Source organism: Chionomys nivalis, chromosome 6 (assembly GCF_950005125.1).
Source record: "Chionomys nivalis chromosome 6, mChiNiv1.1, whole genome shotgun sequence".
NCBI classification, from domain to species: domain Eukaryota; kingdom Metazoa; phylum Chordata; class Mammalia; order Rodentia; family Cricetidae; genus Chionomys; species Chionomys nivalis.
The window spans coordinates 66,583,410-66,602,138 of NC_080091.1; positions in this window are offsets into that span (position 1 = coordinate 66,583,410).

Below are 18,729 nucleotides of genomic sequence, written 5' to 3' on the forward strand. Positions count from 1 at the left end.
TTCACCTCGCTGCCCTTAATTATCCACTTCACTGCCTCCGTCGTTAGCGTGGAGGGCGGAACCAAGGCAGGCCTGTATTCTCTTCAGAGTCCCAGTCACTTCTGATTAGTGAGTTGTTTAGCAAACGTCCTGGGCTCTAGCAGGCCACTGCCAGTTAGTGTCCTCTCCCTGCTCATTTGTATTCTGTCTCTGGGTCAGAGTGGAGGCCAAGGGTTAGTGGGGTGGGGGTGGGGTGGCGAGGGCCAGCCAGCCTAATGGTGGCATCTGCCTTCTCCCTCCTCCCTGCTCGCTCCTTTCTTCCCCTCTCACCCCCTCCCTCCATTTTCTCATTCAACAATGGCGAACAAAGTAAAATAATATAAAAATAAAACCGGGGGAAAAAAAAGAAAGAGGCTCTGAAAAACTGACAATAGCAACCTCCAGTCCTGTCGCTCTGGCCTTCCTCCACCTCCCAGGCCCTCCAGCTACTCAGAACAGTCCCTAACAAAAGACCCCAGTTTGACCCCTGACCCGCTAAAGCCAATTCAAGGCTGAGATCTGAATCTATTTAAGCTAAGCCTGGGCACAAACCAACCACATTCGGTTTACCAGCCTTCAAAACACCAGGTCCATTCGTTTTCCTCTTTTTCTGTATTTTGTTGTTGTTGATGATGATGATTTTTGTTTCTTTCTTTGCAAACTGGAGCCAAGCCAGTTTGTATCTCGGCTGCATACAAAGGAATTGAAAAGGCAGAAACACAACCTTCGAAGTAAGAGGACCCCTAACTACCGCCCTCCATCTGGACTTCACTGGTCTATATTTGGAAAAGACACACCTTCGGATGCTCTCTACCACTTGAAAGGAATTTCTGATAGATTGTTTTATTTTCTTATATATTATCCAGTAAACAGTGTTGCTTTTTTAAAGGGCTGGGCAACATTGTAATTCATTGCTCGAAAATATGTCCATAAAATATCTCTGCTAGTGCTGGTGCTTCTAACTCACCCGGAGGGACGCAGCTTGTGTGCTCAGAGCACACAGAGGTTCCTTGTTTAGAAGAAGCCAGCCGGGAAGTGCCTGCTGCTCCCCAGTAACCGTGGACACCCCTGTAGAAGCCAGGCTGTCTAGAGAATGACAGGGTGGAGCCCTGTGAGGGCAGGGAGCTGCCACCCTCACTAATAGGGGACTATAGGTCACATCTAGCTGTGGGCCACTGGGGAGGGGTGGCTTTTACTATTTCATCCCCTGAAACTTCAGCAAAATTGTATTGGGAGGTTGGAGGACACACTGGTTTATATGGCAAAATACTGGACCTCTGGGTAGAATGCCTCCTACGTATCACTAGGAACCACGGGAAAATTGCTTTGTGATCTTTAGGAGAACACTTGCCACAAGCCCCACTGGAAAACAGGTTTTTTTCCCCTAACAGTCTCATTTATATATTTATATGTTTTTTATTTGCTTTAAAAAGCAAATGTTTACCGTGTCCCAGCTATGTTCTAGGCATTGTGTTAAACCTAGCAGAGTAAACAGAGATGGTTCTCTCTCTCTCTCTCTCTCTCTCTCTCTCTCTCTCTCTCTCTCACACACACACACACACACACACACACCTTTCTGCTTGACCACCTCTATCAGGTGATTATCACTGAATTTAAAAATTCCAGAACACAACACATTTAATAAATTGGAGGATAATATAAGGATGTTGTGGAGGGTTGAAAGCAAATGGCCCCCATAGGCTCACGGGAGTGGCACTATTAGGAGGTGTGGCCTTGTTGGAGTAGGTGTGGCCTTGTTGGAGTAGGTGTGGCCTTGTAGGAGTAGGTGTGGCCTTGTAGGAGTAGGTGTGGCCTTGTTGGAGTAGGTGTGGCCTTGTTGGAGTAGGTGTGGCCTTGTTGGAGGAAGTCTTTCACTACTGGGGGCTGGGCTTTGAGGTTTCAGAAGCCCAAGCTAGGCCCAGTGTCATTCTCTCCCTGCTGTCTGCTGACCCAGGTGTGGAACTCTCAGCCGTCTCTCCAGCACCATGTCTACCTAACACGTACAATGCTCCCATCTGTGATTTCAACAATACCTGCTTTCAAACTGTTTTAACCTCAACTGTCTCACAGTGGAAACGTCCTTCCTCCCTGACAGGGAATGAGGAGTATGGCTCTCTGCCGACCATCTGACTATGAGCAGCCCAAAAAACCACCGAGGTTAAGGTCACTTTAACAACCCATGTTCCCTTGCCAGACCTGTCCCCACCCCACCCCCACCCCCACTGGGGCGCCAAGGCACCAGGGCACCTGAACACATTCTTCTAGTGTGATAATATGTGACCTTTGCTGGTTTGACAAGGAACGCAGCATAGGAACAGATCTGCCTGCCACTGGCGGAGAACACTCGTGATAATATGGTTGGCCAAGATGTTGGAGTTACTCCAGCCCAGATATCCTGACTGGGTGCTGTCTCCATGGCTTTGTGTGTGTCGGGGGGGGGGGGGGGGTCCATAGACTGTCAGGGGCTCCCCTCAGAGATGCTCAAATGTGAATCCTTCTGGAACCTTGCAGCTCTGAAGCAGCAATGAATCACTTTCATCTCTTGGTCATCATGTTCAAATCCTTTTCCACCGTGGGACCTTGCTCCACCAATCAAAATCTGATGTCTCTAGACATGCTTTTGTTTTGTTTTGTTTTTTTTGTTTTGTTTTGTTTTTGTTTTCTCAAGGCAGGAATTGTCTGTGTAACCCTGGCTGTCCTGGAACTCTCTTTATAGATCAGACTGGTCTCAAACTTGGATTATCTGCCTGCCTCTGCCTCCTGAGTGCTGGGATTAAAGGCATGTAGCACCACTGCCTAGAGCTTTCACTTTTTAAAATATGGTTTAATAAGAAACACTTCTTTATATAAATAAATAAAATGTCACCCAAATAAAGTTCCTTTTTCATATGCAAAACCTGGAGTCTCCAATAAGTAACATTATGAGGGTATATTGAACTTTCCTGATCTCTCCCAGTCCTCAAGTGTCTCATGCGGGTCTAATCCTAAACAGGGATCGTAAACAAAGTATGCCAGGGGGCTGTACAGGTCTAGAAGTTTGCATTTGATATGCTCTTTGTGATTGGTTCACTGCCTGATGACATAAACATGTCACCTTCCTTGTTGAGCTCATGACATTCAGCATTCAGTCCTGCTCTCGGCTCAGCCACACACCATCCCTGTCTCTTTGGCTAGTGGTGTCTTGTCAAGATCGGGTTTGAACTGTTGCGTTTGCTGTTGAAGAAGGCAGTGAGCAGCCAAAGACAGTTACAGAAAAATCTTTTATGTTTTTAAAGGGATGATAACAAAACTGTCTCTGGGAACAAGGGAAGGGTCAACAAATAGTCTGTTCACACTTTAAAAAAAAATGCGGGGTCTAAGCTTATGTTCTGGGCCCTGAACCATGGCAGTTTATAACCGCGGGTTCTCAGAGGGACCACTGAAGTACTGCTCAATAAAAGGCCTCTGTCTGCACACACACACACCCTCGGTAGGAGCAATGCCCTCTCTAACACGGGAGATAACCCTGAGGGACTCCTGCTGAGTCAGACTAGGGACTGGGGTGTCTATGCCCCAGTTCCGACCTTGTGGTGGCCAGAGGAGAATGATTGACTTCTTCACACACAGTCCTGGTAAATCTGGGAAAAGTCCATAGAACCGTTGAGGGCACTGCAGCCTTGACGGCCTCAACTGCCAGTGACCGGCCTTGCCAACTGGCTGACAAAGACTCCTTTTCCCTTCCTCAGAATCACTTGAACTCTGTCCTCTGGCAGACCTTGACCCCACAGATTCGGAACCCCAAAGCAGCAGAACCCAAGTGACCCGAGTACATGCACTCACCAAAACTTTTGACATTATATCTTATGTGGGGACACACATCTTTAATCCCAGTACTCAGGAGGCAGAGGCAGGCCGTTCTCTGTCCATGTGAGGCCAGCCTGGTCTACCAAGTTCCAGGACACAGAAAGATCCTGTCTCAAAAAAGAAAAGAAAAAAGATGTTACTAATCTTATTAAAACTAAAATGTCATAAAAGGTAAACTGTAAAGTGTATCTTTATGTTTAAATTTTTGAAAAACATAAAGTAATAGCATAGAGTTATTGGCCTAATGATCATCTTGTGGTGTGTAAGGCCACCAAGCTGTGGGTGATGACGTTTTTAAAAGTGTGGAGCAAGAATTAAAGGAAGCTATTTGGTAACCTGTGGTGTTCTCATTTCATTGTCCACACACAGAGTTTGCGTGGCGTAGAGCCATGTCACTCACTCAGAGATCATGTGTCACTGCTTGGACACCTCCTCGGCAAAGCGAGATTATACCTGTGACAGAGTGATACCGCCAAAGTCCAAAGTTTGCTGACCTCTAGAATAAAGGAAGGAAAGACTCAGGATTATTCTTTCCCAAAGCAAGCTCTTTTTTTTCAATTTTCTTTCTGTTTCGGGTCAACTGGTATTCTCCTGTTGGCACGTTTGTAGAATAAGGCCTTCCTAGCCGTGACAGAAATGAAGCCGCCATCACCAGGAAATGATCTCGATATTCAGTGAAGGTGTTTTATGGTGCATCCTCGTAGTCTGGGGTGGCTGTGAGTTGGGGAGCCGAGGCAGATGCACGTGTGTGCCACATAAATGTGGAAGCCAGAAGTGTCATTTCTCCTCCACTGTCTCCCCCACTTCTCTTTTGAGACATTGGCCTGTGTCTTGCCAAGTGGGGAAGGCTGCCAGCCACCAGTGTTTGGATTAGAGGCGTGGGACACCACATCGAGTGACACCACATCAGAATATATATATATATATATATATATATATATATATATATATATATATAATTTATTTTCATGTCAGACTTTTTATAGTGGGTTCTGGGGACTGAACTCAGGTCCATACGCTCACATGGCTGAGCTGTCCCCCGGCCCCTCAATCTTTTTAATAACATGGGTTTTTCTTAGATTCTACAAACTGGGCTCATGCTATTTTTCTTCCTTTTTTTCCCATTAGAGCTACATTATAAATATTTCTACATACTTAATGATATTAATATCAACAAAAGCACAGGGTTTCTCTCCCACCCACGGGGTGATGCTTTGCTAGACTATTGTACCACATCACAGGAAAATGGGCTGCGCTTTTCCTAGAATTTAAATAAGAGTTAGTGCCAGTTTCTGTGAGCTTAGACTCTTGAAGTCCTTTCACTTTACATCAATCTTTACGTCCTGTTTTGTAATTTTTTGAAGGAATGAGGCATTTTCTCTAATAAGCGAACCATGAAAACTCGGTGCCACAGTGCTCTGGGCTTTAGCTTGTTAATGTAAGCGGGTGAGAAGCGACCGGATTGTGTTGGCTTTGCTGTGGTTAGGTATAAGATTTCTGCCCGTTTGTAACATCTCCCCGTTTCTACGGACAAGCACTAACACAAAACATAAGCATGCTTGTGGAGGAATGCCGGACCTCTCTGTGAGAGCAGCTGCTGCAAAGCATTGCTAATGATGGGACGGGCTGTGCTGTTTTATTATCAACGAGCATATATTGGAAAGAGAAGCAGTTTTGTGGCCACACCTGGCAACAGGTTGGGGTCAAGCGTAACTATTATGTTTTATCTGAGCTAGTTCCTTAGTTTCAGATGTAACGTACAAAGATGAAAGGCTCAAGGCAGGGGTGGGGAATGTACCTCCTGGCACTAACTCTTCCCATCACCAACGGAGAGTCCCAAAGCTGTGGCTGCCATCGATGTGCTGTGCTGCGAGGACCAGCTTCAGTTCTACACATGGCCTTCATTCTGCACACAAACCAGAGTGGCCTTGCCTTGTACCAGGACTCCTTGCTCCAGAAGGAATTGGGAAATACTAAACCTATTTGCACAACCAAAGTTCTTTTCTGTAAGTGATACTTACCAAGTGACAGACATTTCTCTGTGGACAACCAGGGAGGAGTCATTTTGGTTCCCTTAATCCTGCAGAGGACAACAAATTTACTGTCAGGAGAATAAAGCCGTGATTAGTTGGATCTGCAGCTACTGGTTCACACACACACACACACACACACACACACACCCAACCTTGAAGTTGCTTATTGCAATCACAGTGATTTATAGACATCCTGAGAAGATGGGGGTGAGGGACAGGGAAGAGAGAAGAGAGAAGTAGAAAGGGAAAAGAATAGAAAGAGCAAAGGAAATTAAGAAAAGCCATTGGCTTCTAACAGCTTTTATTAGCATCTCTGTGTCAATAATGAAATCCTTGCAGCTTTGGCATGTGATGTTTTACAGCCAAGAAAGAAAAATATGGAGCCTCTGTAGCTTTAAAATATATGCATGTTTCAACTACCATGGGCCCTGGGTTTGCTGCCAGGTGGAGCGTTCATGTTAGAGAGATAATTTTTTCCATGAGGAGGAACCAGAGCAGGGAAGCAATACCCAGAAATGAGTAAGAACCACATTGACGTCTCAAGCCCCACTGTGACAAGGGGTCCTCATTGCTCTCCCAACAGATTGATGATGTCACTCTGAGTGACTGTGGTGGTACTTGGCACATAGTCCGCTCTCGGCCAATGATCTCTGGCTTGGAAGGGGCGTGCCCAGCAGATCTGTGGCTATTGGAAAAATAACAGAATGCCTTTTGGGGTTACCCATGTGGAAACACTGGTGTTTTATAAGCCGTAGCACCGGTTACTCTCCATAGAGGCTCCAGGAGTTTTGCTTAACTATGGATGCTTTACAGTTCTTTCCGAACAGATTAGCCACATCAGAGTGCAATGGATTGGCAGCCTAGCAAAGTTCTGTGCTTCTTTCTCTCCAGTGTTGAGTGGATGCCTTCATACCTCACCTAGTAAAAACAAGGAGAGCCAAAGTCCTGTGGAACAATTGTAAAAATTATCCTTGACTAGGAATTCATAATTAACTTCAATGTAGATGAGACTGGTTCCTCTAGTGGATGAGCTGCGCCCAGGGTGTAGACTATACCTACAGTGTAGACAGTGAGGAGCTGGCAGGACAGAAAGTGGGTGACTACATTTGAGAAGTGAGAGGTCAGGCACAGACGTGGTGAGCAGGAGAGGGTGAGACCAACCGACTTCTTTCCCCACCTCCAATCCATGGTCCTCTTGAGAGTAGAGAGTTTTCTTTAGACAACAGAGAACCATGAGCTATCCCATTCCTGTGGTAGGATCAGCTCTTCTCTTGGACCAAGAGGACATGCTCTAAGGTGTGTGCATTTTTTACTACCCTCCACACACCCAAAAGTGACCAATCCCAGTAAAGAGTACCTCAGTTTCCATCCAATCCCTATGATAAGCCCCACAAAAGAGCACTAGGCAGGGTAACACAAAGAGTGGGAGCCCCTCCTACTCTCTAAAACTCTTCCTAATTTCTAAAAATAAATCCCCCTTTGTGTGGCATACACCTTGTCTGCATTTCCCTGTTCTTGGATGTAAGAGGAAGACTCCAGAAGCCACTGATTCAGGGTAGCTTTGGTGACCGTCAATCATCAGCACCGTAGCTCCACAGCTTAAGCTTTGAGACACAATTTAAGTTAATTTGTGTTAACTCTTAACACAAAGAGTTGAGCAACAAAATAAAGAGTTGACCCCACATTACACCCTAGCAAACAGCCAGGGAAGGAAACCACAGTCACATCCATTTCTAGAAATAACATGGAGTGAGATTTTTCTCTCCAGTGTTAGTAAGATTTTGCCAGAAAGACCTTTCTGTATTCAGATTTTTCTTTCCCTCTCACCAGTTCCCAAATAACAAATAACACAAGTCTTAGTATTAATTATAAACGCTCAGCTGATAGCTCAGGCTGGTTACTAACTAACTCTTACATTTAAATTAATCCCTATTTCTTTTTTTCTTTTTTTTTTTTTTTTTTTTGGTTTTTCGAGACAGGGTTTCTCTGTAGCTTTGGTGCCTGTCCTGGAACTAGCTCTTGTAGACCAGGTTGGCCTCGAACTCACAGAGATCCGCCTGCCTCTGCCTCCCGAGTGCTGGGATTAAAGGCGTGTGCCACCACCGGCCGGCTTAATCCCTATTTCTTATCTATGTTTTGCAACATGGCTTGGTACTTTTTCTCAGTATGGCATGCCCATCTTGTCTTCTCTCTGCATCTGCTTGAGACTCCTCTGACTCTGCCCTTCTTCCCATCAATCTCTGTTTGGCTCTCCCTCTAACCTTATCCTGTCCAGCTATTTGCCAGTCAGCTTCTTTATTAAACCAATCACAGAGACATATATTCACACAGCATAAAGGAATATTCCATACTTTCAGAAGATTTAAACATAAACCTACATGGAAAAAAATAAGAGCAAGCTTGGATTCTCCCATGACATGTACAGTACTACAGCCACTACCAATGGTATTTTACCAAAGGTGCACACACATCAGGATTCTAGATTGATGTTAGTCATCTTTCTTGTTTTGATACACTAGCTCAAGATCACACAGCTGGGTGCATGGTGCTTAAGCCTCACTTTTGAACAGAGAACATGCCTTCTTCAAATAAAAGCTATGCTTTCCAGGCTCTTTATAACTAGATATAAATATGAGATTGAGATCCAGATGAAAGGGTATGAGGGGAAACGACCTGGGTCACTTTCTAGCTCCCTTGATCTCTCTCCCAACCCCCACCCCCGAGTACTGAGTGCAGCTCCTTTAAGGTTTTATTCTGTGACAGGATCTTGCCCAGGCTCCCCTTGATTTTACAGTCTTCCATCTCAACTTCCCCAGTGCTAAGATTCTGGTACACACCATCACACTCAGATGAAGCTGCCTTTAAAGAAAAGGAAACCCTCCCACCAACGTGACCCCCTTCCCACCCTGCTGCTGCTTGGCATGTTGATGAAGTAAGGACTAGCCTGGACCTCATAACGGAAAGGATTGTGTTAGGGAATGAACAACAACAAGACTGCCCTGGATTACCCCATATCTGGAATGTGAGGTAGTTATCCTTGTCTTTGGCCACCTCTCAGACTAAGAAAAAATTATCTTTTATTTAGTTTTTAAATTTCTTTTATATAGTATCCATACACTAGCTCTCTTATGTGTCACTTTTCATATTAGTGTGGCAAAATACCTGGCAGGAACAATGTACAGGACGGATCTATCATCTATCTATCTATCTATCTATCTATCTATCTATCTATCTATCTATCTATCATCTATCGATCTGTGTTTCAAGACAGGGTTTCTCTATGTTACAGCTCTTGTTGTCCTGGAACTCACTTTGTAGACCAGGTTGGCCTCAAACTCACAGAGATCCACCTGCCTCTGTCTCCCAAATTCTGGGATTAAAGGTGTGTGCCATCACCACCAGGCTATAAAGAATATATTTTGGCTCAACAGTTTCAGAGGGGTTTTGATTTATCACTGCAAGAAAGGTTCCATGGTGACAGGAGCCTGGTGGAGCTTTCTTCACATCCCAGAGGTTCAGGAAGCTGAGGCTGCAGGCCAGACTCAAAGGCTAGTGAAATCTGAATGCCCACTCCCAAGGATCTCCTTCCACCTACATCAGCACATCTCTCAAAGACTCGACAACCTACCAAAGCAGCATCAACAACTGGGGCCAAGTTCAACACCTGAGCTGTTGTAGGGAGCTGTTTGTTTTTACCTGGCTGCTCAGTCCCAAAATAACCACATAGAAATCATTACTTAGGGGCTGGAGAGATTACTTAGTGGTTAAGAGGATTGCCTGCTCTTCCAAAGGTCCTGAGTTCAATTCCCAGCAACCACATGGTGGCTCACAACCATCTGCAATGAGATCTGTGCCCTCTTCTGGCCTGCAGGCAGAGTACTGAGAATACTGTATATGTAATAAATAAATAAAATCTTTAAAAAAAAAAAATAAAGAAAGAAAGAAATCACTGCTTGGCCCATTAGCTCTAGCTTCTTATTGGCTAACTCTTACATCTTAATTTAACCCATTTCTATTAATCTGTGTATCACCACGTGGCTGTAACTTACTGGCAAAGTTCCGGTATGTCTGTTCCTGGTGGTGGCTACACGGCATCTCTGACTCTACCTTTTTTCTCCCAGCATTCAGTTTGTTTTTTCCTCCTAGCTAAGTTCTGCCCTGCTCTGCTATAGGCTCAAAGCAGTTTCTTTATTAATCAATGATATTCACAGCATACAGAGAGGAATAACACATCAATGAACTTTCAAACCATAATAATAGATGAGCTAGAATTGAGACCTACTTCTACCCAATTCCAAACCCTTGCTCCTCCCTATCACAGAATTATAAGATCAAATGCTATCATCAGAAAACAGTGGGAAATGTTTATAATCTCAGAAGACCTAAGACCCAGTCATTGACACTTGATTCTAAGTGTAATGGCACCTCAACAAAGGACCCTTTGAGAAGGAAGCTCTTGTAAACAAAAATGAAAGCAACACCTATATAGAAGGACTTCCCACACCATTTCCCCTTTTCTGTTTAAATAAAAAGGACGGTTTTGACTTTAACATAGCAAAATTACATATAGCAAAAGAGGTATCAAGCAAGAATTATAGTTACAATATTTATATCTACTTCACCTTTTATTATAACTAAGAAAAACTATCTGTTCTTCAACTCCATTGAAGACCCCAGAAGGATATAATACTATCTAACTTAACAGGAAGTACATTGTAAGCAACTTCCAAAACTCTAGAATTGACAGAGACATCTTGCTGCCTGGACAGTCCCCCAAAGTTCTTCTGTAACATTGGAGCATCAGTCTTCAACATACAGGCCCATTGTATCTGGTAGACTTTTCCATGAAGCAGGAAATTTGAAAGGTTGTTTTGCCTATCTGAACAGTTTTTCAGTTACTTTTTTCTGTACTGTATCCTGTAGAATGTCTGGCAGTTTCTTCTGTGAAGTAAGAACCCTGAAGGACCACCTGGTCTTTTGGAATGTTCAGCAGTCACTTTTTTGTGGGTCTTGCATGTCTAGTTTATACAGTACACCATCAAACAGTTCAGGCAAGAGAAATTTCTTGCCCAAATGGCTAGAAAACTCCATAAGGAACCTCTTTGATGTCCATCATCCTCTTGAAGTAAATTAGTGCTACCAGGAGCAAATATGTCTCATTGTCAAGAAAAGTCCTAATTTCTTAAAACCATTTAAATGCCATATTCCATAGGTCTTTAAAAGGTTAGAAGATTATCTATCTAACTGAAATATATCTCTAAATATCTAGAAGATCTAACTAACATAACTACAAGCTTGACTATTATAGATGATTCTCTACTAGCCTGTATTTTTAATTATACATTATACTTTTTAATAAGCTGCACAAACACAATACCTTAATCAAGAACAAAAATATACCTATAACAAAATTTATCTTAAATTTGTATCAATAAACCAAGATCCATACCAATGCAAAGTATTCATCTCTATAGCATAGCCTCCTTTAAATGTAAACAAACATTAATAAATAATCATTTAGGGAATTTGAGTGGTGTTGTCTAGATTACTTCCTGCTGACTGGGGACACTGTTAATCAGGTCTGTCATAGGGTATCTTGTGTGGTAGGTCCATCTCAGCCAGCAGTCCTGAAGCTGTCATGGATGTTGAATGATTTCAGGGAGTCTTGTTTGATCAAACAACATTAGTCTGGAAGGAATCCACTGGTTCTCATCATCTGTGGAAACAAAAGTAGAACCTCTTTTCCAAAGCAACATATCCTTAGAACCAAATTTTGAAGTCAAGACACCTTTTAAATATATATGTTGGTTTAGCTTAACAGCCCATCCAATGAAATGTCTCTCTGTACTTAGCTCATTCATAGTCAAAAAAATTCAAAGAAAACACAATGAAATACATAATCTAGAATCTCTGTGTATTTTCCATTTTTATGTGGCTTATTTTTCATACTCTATTAATTTATCTACATGTTTATCATTTATTTTATTATCTTCACTCCTTTAACCCATGACTGTCAGCACTCTTTTATATTATAACTGTGTCTATATGCTTTTTCTTGTCTCTCTCTCAAGCCTATGTTCAATTATCCAACAATGTTATCCATTTAGAGGTCTTTTTCATCTGAATCTGTCTTTATTACATATCTGTAATCCTTTTCTGACCAGGCCACTTTTTTAAAAATGCTAAGTGGGTGTGGCTAGAACCAACTCTGCAGTCTCTGTGAAGCAGGAACCTGAAGGAGCATCCTACCTTGCTTTGGCAAAGTTTAGTGGTCACTTTTTTATGGGTCCTGTATGTCCAGTTTATATAGCATACTGTCAAGTAATCCAGACAAGAGCAGTTTTTTTCCCAAATGTCTAGCCTTATCACATTGAAAGCAAACTCCATAACAAATTTCTTCCACAGCCATCCAACATCTTCTTTGAAGTAATTGGTACAACCAGAAGCAGAAGTTGAGAAAAGCCTGTTATTAAAACATTTTAAATGCCATAGTCTGTAGGTCTTTAAAGTGTTTGAAGATTACTTATCTATCCAAAATATACCTCTGTATTACTTTGAAAACCTAAATAGCATGACTATAAGTTTGAGTGTTATAGAGAACTATTAATTTGTATTTCTTAACTATACATTTCATTTTTAAATGAACTCCAAACACATCATATCTCAAACAAGAGTAGAAATATGCATATAGTCTAACAAAATTGACCTTAAATATATATCAATGAACCAAAATCCAATGTATTTTTAGAGTAACAGTTGTTTTATTGAAGTACATTCCACAATCTTTTATCATAATAATTTACACTTTTCCCCATAATTTCTATACCATATCCCCCTTTCTTTTTTAGAAAGAGATGGAATACAATCATTAACCATTTATAACCAACCCCTCTTAAATGAAAACAAACATTTATAAATAGTGTTTTGGGAATTGGGGCATAGTTCTCTAGGCTACTATCTGCTGACTGGGGACACTGGTAATCTTATGGGGACCTTGAGAAAATTTGAGATAATGGCCAAGTCTTGGGAAAATCAGTTACAACCTTTGTTGATAGATATTACCTGTCAAGGTTCAGGAAGCCTTCCTTTATCAAACCTGGTCCTTCCAAATCTGGAATGAACCCATAGCCTCTAGTTTCCTGTGGAAACAAAAGCAAAACTGCTTCTCCAAAGCAATGCATCTTTTAAGTTCCATTTTACAAATATGTTTTTACTTTTGTTTTAAAGTTTAGGCAGTTTTGAAATATTTAGGTTGGTATATTTTATCAGTCTCTCTTTTAATCCCATGTCTCCAGCAGCTGTTTCTTGACCATAGGCCATCAAAAAATTCAAAATCAACACAATAACATATAGGATCCAGACTCTCTGGGTACTTCTCATCTTTACATGACTTCTTTCTTTTATATTATTTTTACTGTCTTTTTAAAAGACTTTTTTTTTATTTTTAAACTATTTATTTATACTTGTTTTTATAACTGCCTATACCCATTTTCTTTTTATCTTAAGCCTACACAAATTATAAAACCCATTGGAACCTGTTTCAAGGCTTTTCCATCTGGACCTCTTTTACTGGGTATCTTTTAATCTTTTTGTCTGTATGAGTAAATGATAAATGTGCAATGAAGCCTCTGTGTACTTCGGTGAGAATCATGTAGTGGCATCTCTGTACTGTGGATCACATGAGAGCCACAGCTAGGAAGCTGCTTTTGGCTCCATTTATGTGTTCTACAGCCCTTTTTCTTTTAAAGCTTTCTCAGGCCCTATAGAAATTCAACAGTCCCATGTTGGTATGCCATTTGTAAATGCAGGCTTTTCTTCCCACTTGGTCCCACAGTCACTTTTAAAAGAATCACTCAGGGGCTTAATATTGATCATAAATGTTTGGCCAATGGCTCAGGTTTATTACTAGCTAGCTCTTACATTTAAATTAACCCATATTTCTTTTCTATGCTTTGTCACACGGTTCATGAATTATTACCTCATTCCTACATATTTTGCTTCATCAGCTGCTGGCTGGCATCTCCCAGTCTCTGCCCTTCTCCTGTATCTCTGCTTGGATTTCCCTACTGACTCTATCCTGCCTTGCCATATGCTTTATTTATCAACCAATGAGAGCAACACATATTTACAGCATACAGAAAGACCATCCCACATAAATTTTAGTCTTCCCAAGTCCAGTTCATATAAGGTTTTTTTTATTAATAACTTTCAAAGGACAGCACCTCTCTCTATAAGCAAAGCTATTATTGTCAACAAACATGTCAACAGGCATACTTTCTTGAGCAAAACTCAATCCACAACAGATGATTTAAGGATATATTTTCTTAGCCCTCCATCTAACTGCAACCTGCCAGTGCTGTACTGAAAGAAAACAGGTGCAAACAAGATACTTAGAGTAGAACTTAAAACTGATTGAAAATTTTCTGCTTTACTGAAGTTGCATTGGAAGTTACTAATAGAAAGAACGGGGCTGGATTGAAATCCTTTGTTAAAAATGCACCTTGCCTCATGCCATTTCACCTAGGGGAAACAATATAAAACTAAGTAAGCACATATCCTCATCAGCTGTTCAAGTTTCATCCTTCCAGGGGACTAGCAGATCACTGTTCATAATTTTTGTGCCTAGAATCTTCTAGCATATGGCCTGGGGACACCGTTCAGCTGGTGAAGTGCTTACCTGTCTTGCAGGAAGCCCTTGCTTCCAACATTGGCATCACGTGAATCAGGTGTGGTGGTCATGTTCACTGGCATCATGTGAATCAAGTATGGTGGTCATGTTCACTGGCATCACGTGAATCAGGTGTGGTGGTCATGTAATCCCAATCACTCAAAAGGTGAACACGAGAGAGTCAGATGTTCCAGGACCTCCTCTGATACCTTTGAGCCTGGCCTGTAATAGATGAGAGCCTGCCTCCAAATAAATGAATGAATGATATTAATAAATAAAAATAAATCTTCCACTTCATTATCACCAGTTTTTCTCTTGTCATAAAAACTTGAAAACCCCGCAGCAGGCAATCGTGTGACGTGCTGTATAGTAGGGCGCCACCCAGGTCAAATCCAAGATGATGGCTTCCATGGAGACGGGGGAGCCATGCCTGATTGGCTCCCGGGCTAGGAGGGAAGCACTAGACCTTTTGTCTTCAGGAACTGTCACCATAACAAAATCAACAATGCACACTCCCAACTCTGCAGTGACCAAAGACTTCACATTTAGTCAGTTTCCCTTTGTTCTCAAAACCATATCTCCTTTCTGTACTTTTTTCTTATTTGACTCAAATCAGGAAGCATTCTGGTTGCACCAAAACTTCCCCCATCAATTCAGAGAATGAGAAAGTGGTAGTGAGAAGAAATTGAAAGTAGGGGGCGGAAAGTTGGAGCTTTCTGGTGGGGTCACCTCACCTGTCCCTTGGGGAGAAAAACCACAGTTTCAGTTGCTTGTTGGTAATTTTATTTCTAGAAAGCCTTTTTTCATAATTGTTTCCTCCACATTCCCAAATTCTAAGATCTGTGGTTGTTGAATAACCTTCCCCTCCACACTCCCTTTGCATTTGTTACTTATAAAACTAAATGATTCCAAGACAGTTTCTATAATTATTTTTTTTTATGTCAGGAAGTATACTGGCTTGATCTTCTAAACAGATCCGAGATGAAAGAAAGGGTAGTTTCCGTCCTCTTACTAAGATCAGGACTCGAGGAGTAGAAGGCTGTAGGGCTGTGGCTCCCTCTGACAGCTCTCAGCTCTGCAGAACACTCCACCTTCATGCAAATATAACCCGGCTTCATTAGGAAGTATTAGTTCCCTTTTCAACCTCAAGCACCAAGGCCATTTGTCATAATTGCTATAATTAGATCAGGCTGACAGCATACCAATCAAATGGGCTGCTGCTTCACGGGTGTGGTTAGAAGGGTATCCACGACCTGAAATTCCCACCCGTGAGGTACTTTCCTTGAGTTCAGATGAAGTTTTTCTTTAACTGTATGAATACACATGTCAGAGAGAGTCTCATACCCCTGCTCACTTGCTGGCTCCACTGCATGTGTTTTAATGTCCGAGGAAACAGATCTGTGAAGTTTTCATGTCCACGATATGCTATGGCTAACTATGGCAGCGGACACTAAGATGATCCCCGGGATGCACATGGAAGAAGAAGAGAACTGACTTCCATCAGTTGTTCTGTCTGTCTCCCATCCATGCGCTGTGGTGAACACATTCAATCCAGGTTCTACATCTGCATTCAAGGCCTCTGCGTCTGCTGATTCCCTCTGCAGCCCTTCTTACTGCAGGCATATGTCCTTCTCGGAGACTATATATTGGATTCACTCTTCAAGACTGTCACCTCTCCAGTTCCTTTACAAGTCTATGGGAGCTCCTTCTCCTCCCCTCTACCTGTCATTCACTGATGAATCTATTTTTCCAGTTGTCCAATAAGACACAATGGATTCATCCAATGGCTCTTTGGGGGGATGGCCATCCATAGACATATGGCAACATCTAGAAACAAAATATCACATACTGGGTAACATAGAAAACAATAGAAGACGATAGCTAGAGTTCTAGTTAGGTAGTCCAAAGTCACCAGGGTGCCAGCCGATCCCTTGTGTGGTGACGGTCCATTTCTAAGAGGCGCCTTCGCCTGCATCCTCACACAGCAGCAAGTTTTAACTTCAGCACAGTGGCTGCACCTTAATTCACTGCTATTTCAGTCAGCAATTGCAACCCTGCAGTTACTGGCCTGCAGTTCTAGCAGCGGCCTGGCCACTCAGGTTACAGGCTGGGTGGGAATTCTGTTCCCACAGGCCCTGGCCCTGTTGCTGCCACTAATGGTAGTTTTAACTAAATCTCTATCGTTCTATTTATGAATAAGGCTCGAGATTCAAAGGCTGGGGTGAAAACCTGTGAGCTCAAGGAGGCTGAGTAGCAACTAGCTAACCCTCTCTCCTTGCTGGCATCCACAGAAGCCCTGTGGTTCCACTTTGCAAAACCAGAAAAACCTGCACCACTCCAAACCTCACCCTACTACTTCCTGTGTCTCTCTATCTCTCCCGGATACCCACTGAGTCTCTATGGTTACTTTCTGTCAACTAGTTGCTACTGCAGATTCCTAACCCAAAGTTAATTTTATTTAATTAATGCAAATGCAAACTCAGGGTCCGCAATGTTGTTGAATATTCCCCAACAGGACCTGTATCACTTGCACTTATGGAATGAGGGTTGGTTTTGGCTCACAGTTTGAGGTACAGCCCATCACACTGGCAGGATCATGAGGCAGCAGAGAGAGATGAATATGGTGTTCAGCTAATTTTCTCCTCTTTATGAAATACAGGACACCAGCCACGGAATGGGTTTGCCCACATTTAGCCTCACCTCAGTTAACTTCTTATAGGCATATCTCGAGGCCTAGGTCTTCGGTGATTCTAGATCCTGTCAAGATGGCAATTAATATTATCCATCAGAGGGGCTAGCAAGCCCCTTTAGGTCTCTTTTATAAGGACATTAATCTTACCCTTAAGGTCCCCAACTTTATGATGTAATCATTTCTCTTACCTCTTTTGACCCTGTTGTCTTGGAGATCCATTTCAATATATGAACTTTTTCTGTTTATTTGTTTTTCAAGACAGGCTTTCTCTGTGTAGCCCTGGTTGTCCTGGAACTTATCTATAGACCAGACTGGCCTCAAACTTAGAGATCCGCCTGCTTCCGTCTCTGCCTCCAGAGTGCTAGGATTAAAAGTATGCACTGCCACCGCCACTCAACTCAATATATGGAATTTTGGGGGTTAAACACATTCAGGCCATCTCAGGAAACACATTCCGTAGACAGGAATGAAAAGAAATCAGCTGAGCTGTCAACAAATCTTGAACTGCTCTTCAGAGGCTGACACAGCCACACAGCAAATCCTACCTACAGGCCAGCTCCGCCCAGGCACCTTTGCAAGCACATGGTAGCCAGGGAAGCACACAAAAGCCTGGGGACACAATGAAATAGCTGAGAGAGACTGTTTCCAGAGAGGAGCAGGACCGAGCTACATCTCTCCAGAGATCTCTGACTGGTCACCCAAGCCAAGACTACTTGCAAGCAGAGATTTAGGTAGTAGGAGAACTTTTTCAGTTTTCTGGGAGCAGCATAGCCAGTTGGAGGGTCAGGACAAGTCAAAGGAGGAGAAAGGGAGACGAGAGAAAGGGAGAAGAAGAGAGAGAGGGAGAGGAAGAGACAGAGAGGAGAATCTTTGAAGACACAAAAATAAACCGTGAAGATTAATTAGCAAAGAGAAGTATGCACCAGCCCCAAAGTTAGCATCCAAGTTATAATGCAAAGAGGGAGGGAGGGTCACTTGCAGTTTGGGGATTTGCATTTGGATGTTCTGGCTCCTAGGCAAGAGCTTTTGTCAGCCTCATAGGCAACTGGGTTCATACGACGTCCTCACACTGTCATTGTAGGATACCCAGTGGATGATGCTGACTGTCAGCTAGGAAGTCTGAGTTTACTGCAGGCTTGTGAAAACACACCAGTCCCTGAGCTCAAAAGCCTACCAGTCCCTGAGCTTGAAAACCCACCAATCACCAGGCTCAAAAATGCCACCAATCCCTGGACTTGCTCCAAGCTCAAGACTTGAAAACCCACCAGTCCCCACCCTAGAAAACTTGGCCCCCTCAAAAAACCCTATATAAACCTGCCTCCAACTGACTTCTTGACTACTTCTCATCCTAGCAGAGGCAGCCACCCTCTTGTGTCTTTCCCAGAAAATCTTTCCTGTGAGGTTTGCTGTACGGTGTGACTTTGTGGTATTCCTTTGCTCCTGACTACCAGGATACTTGCATTGGGGAAATCTTT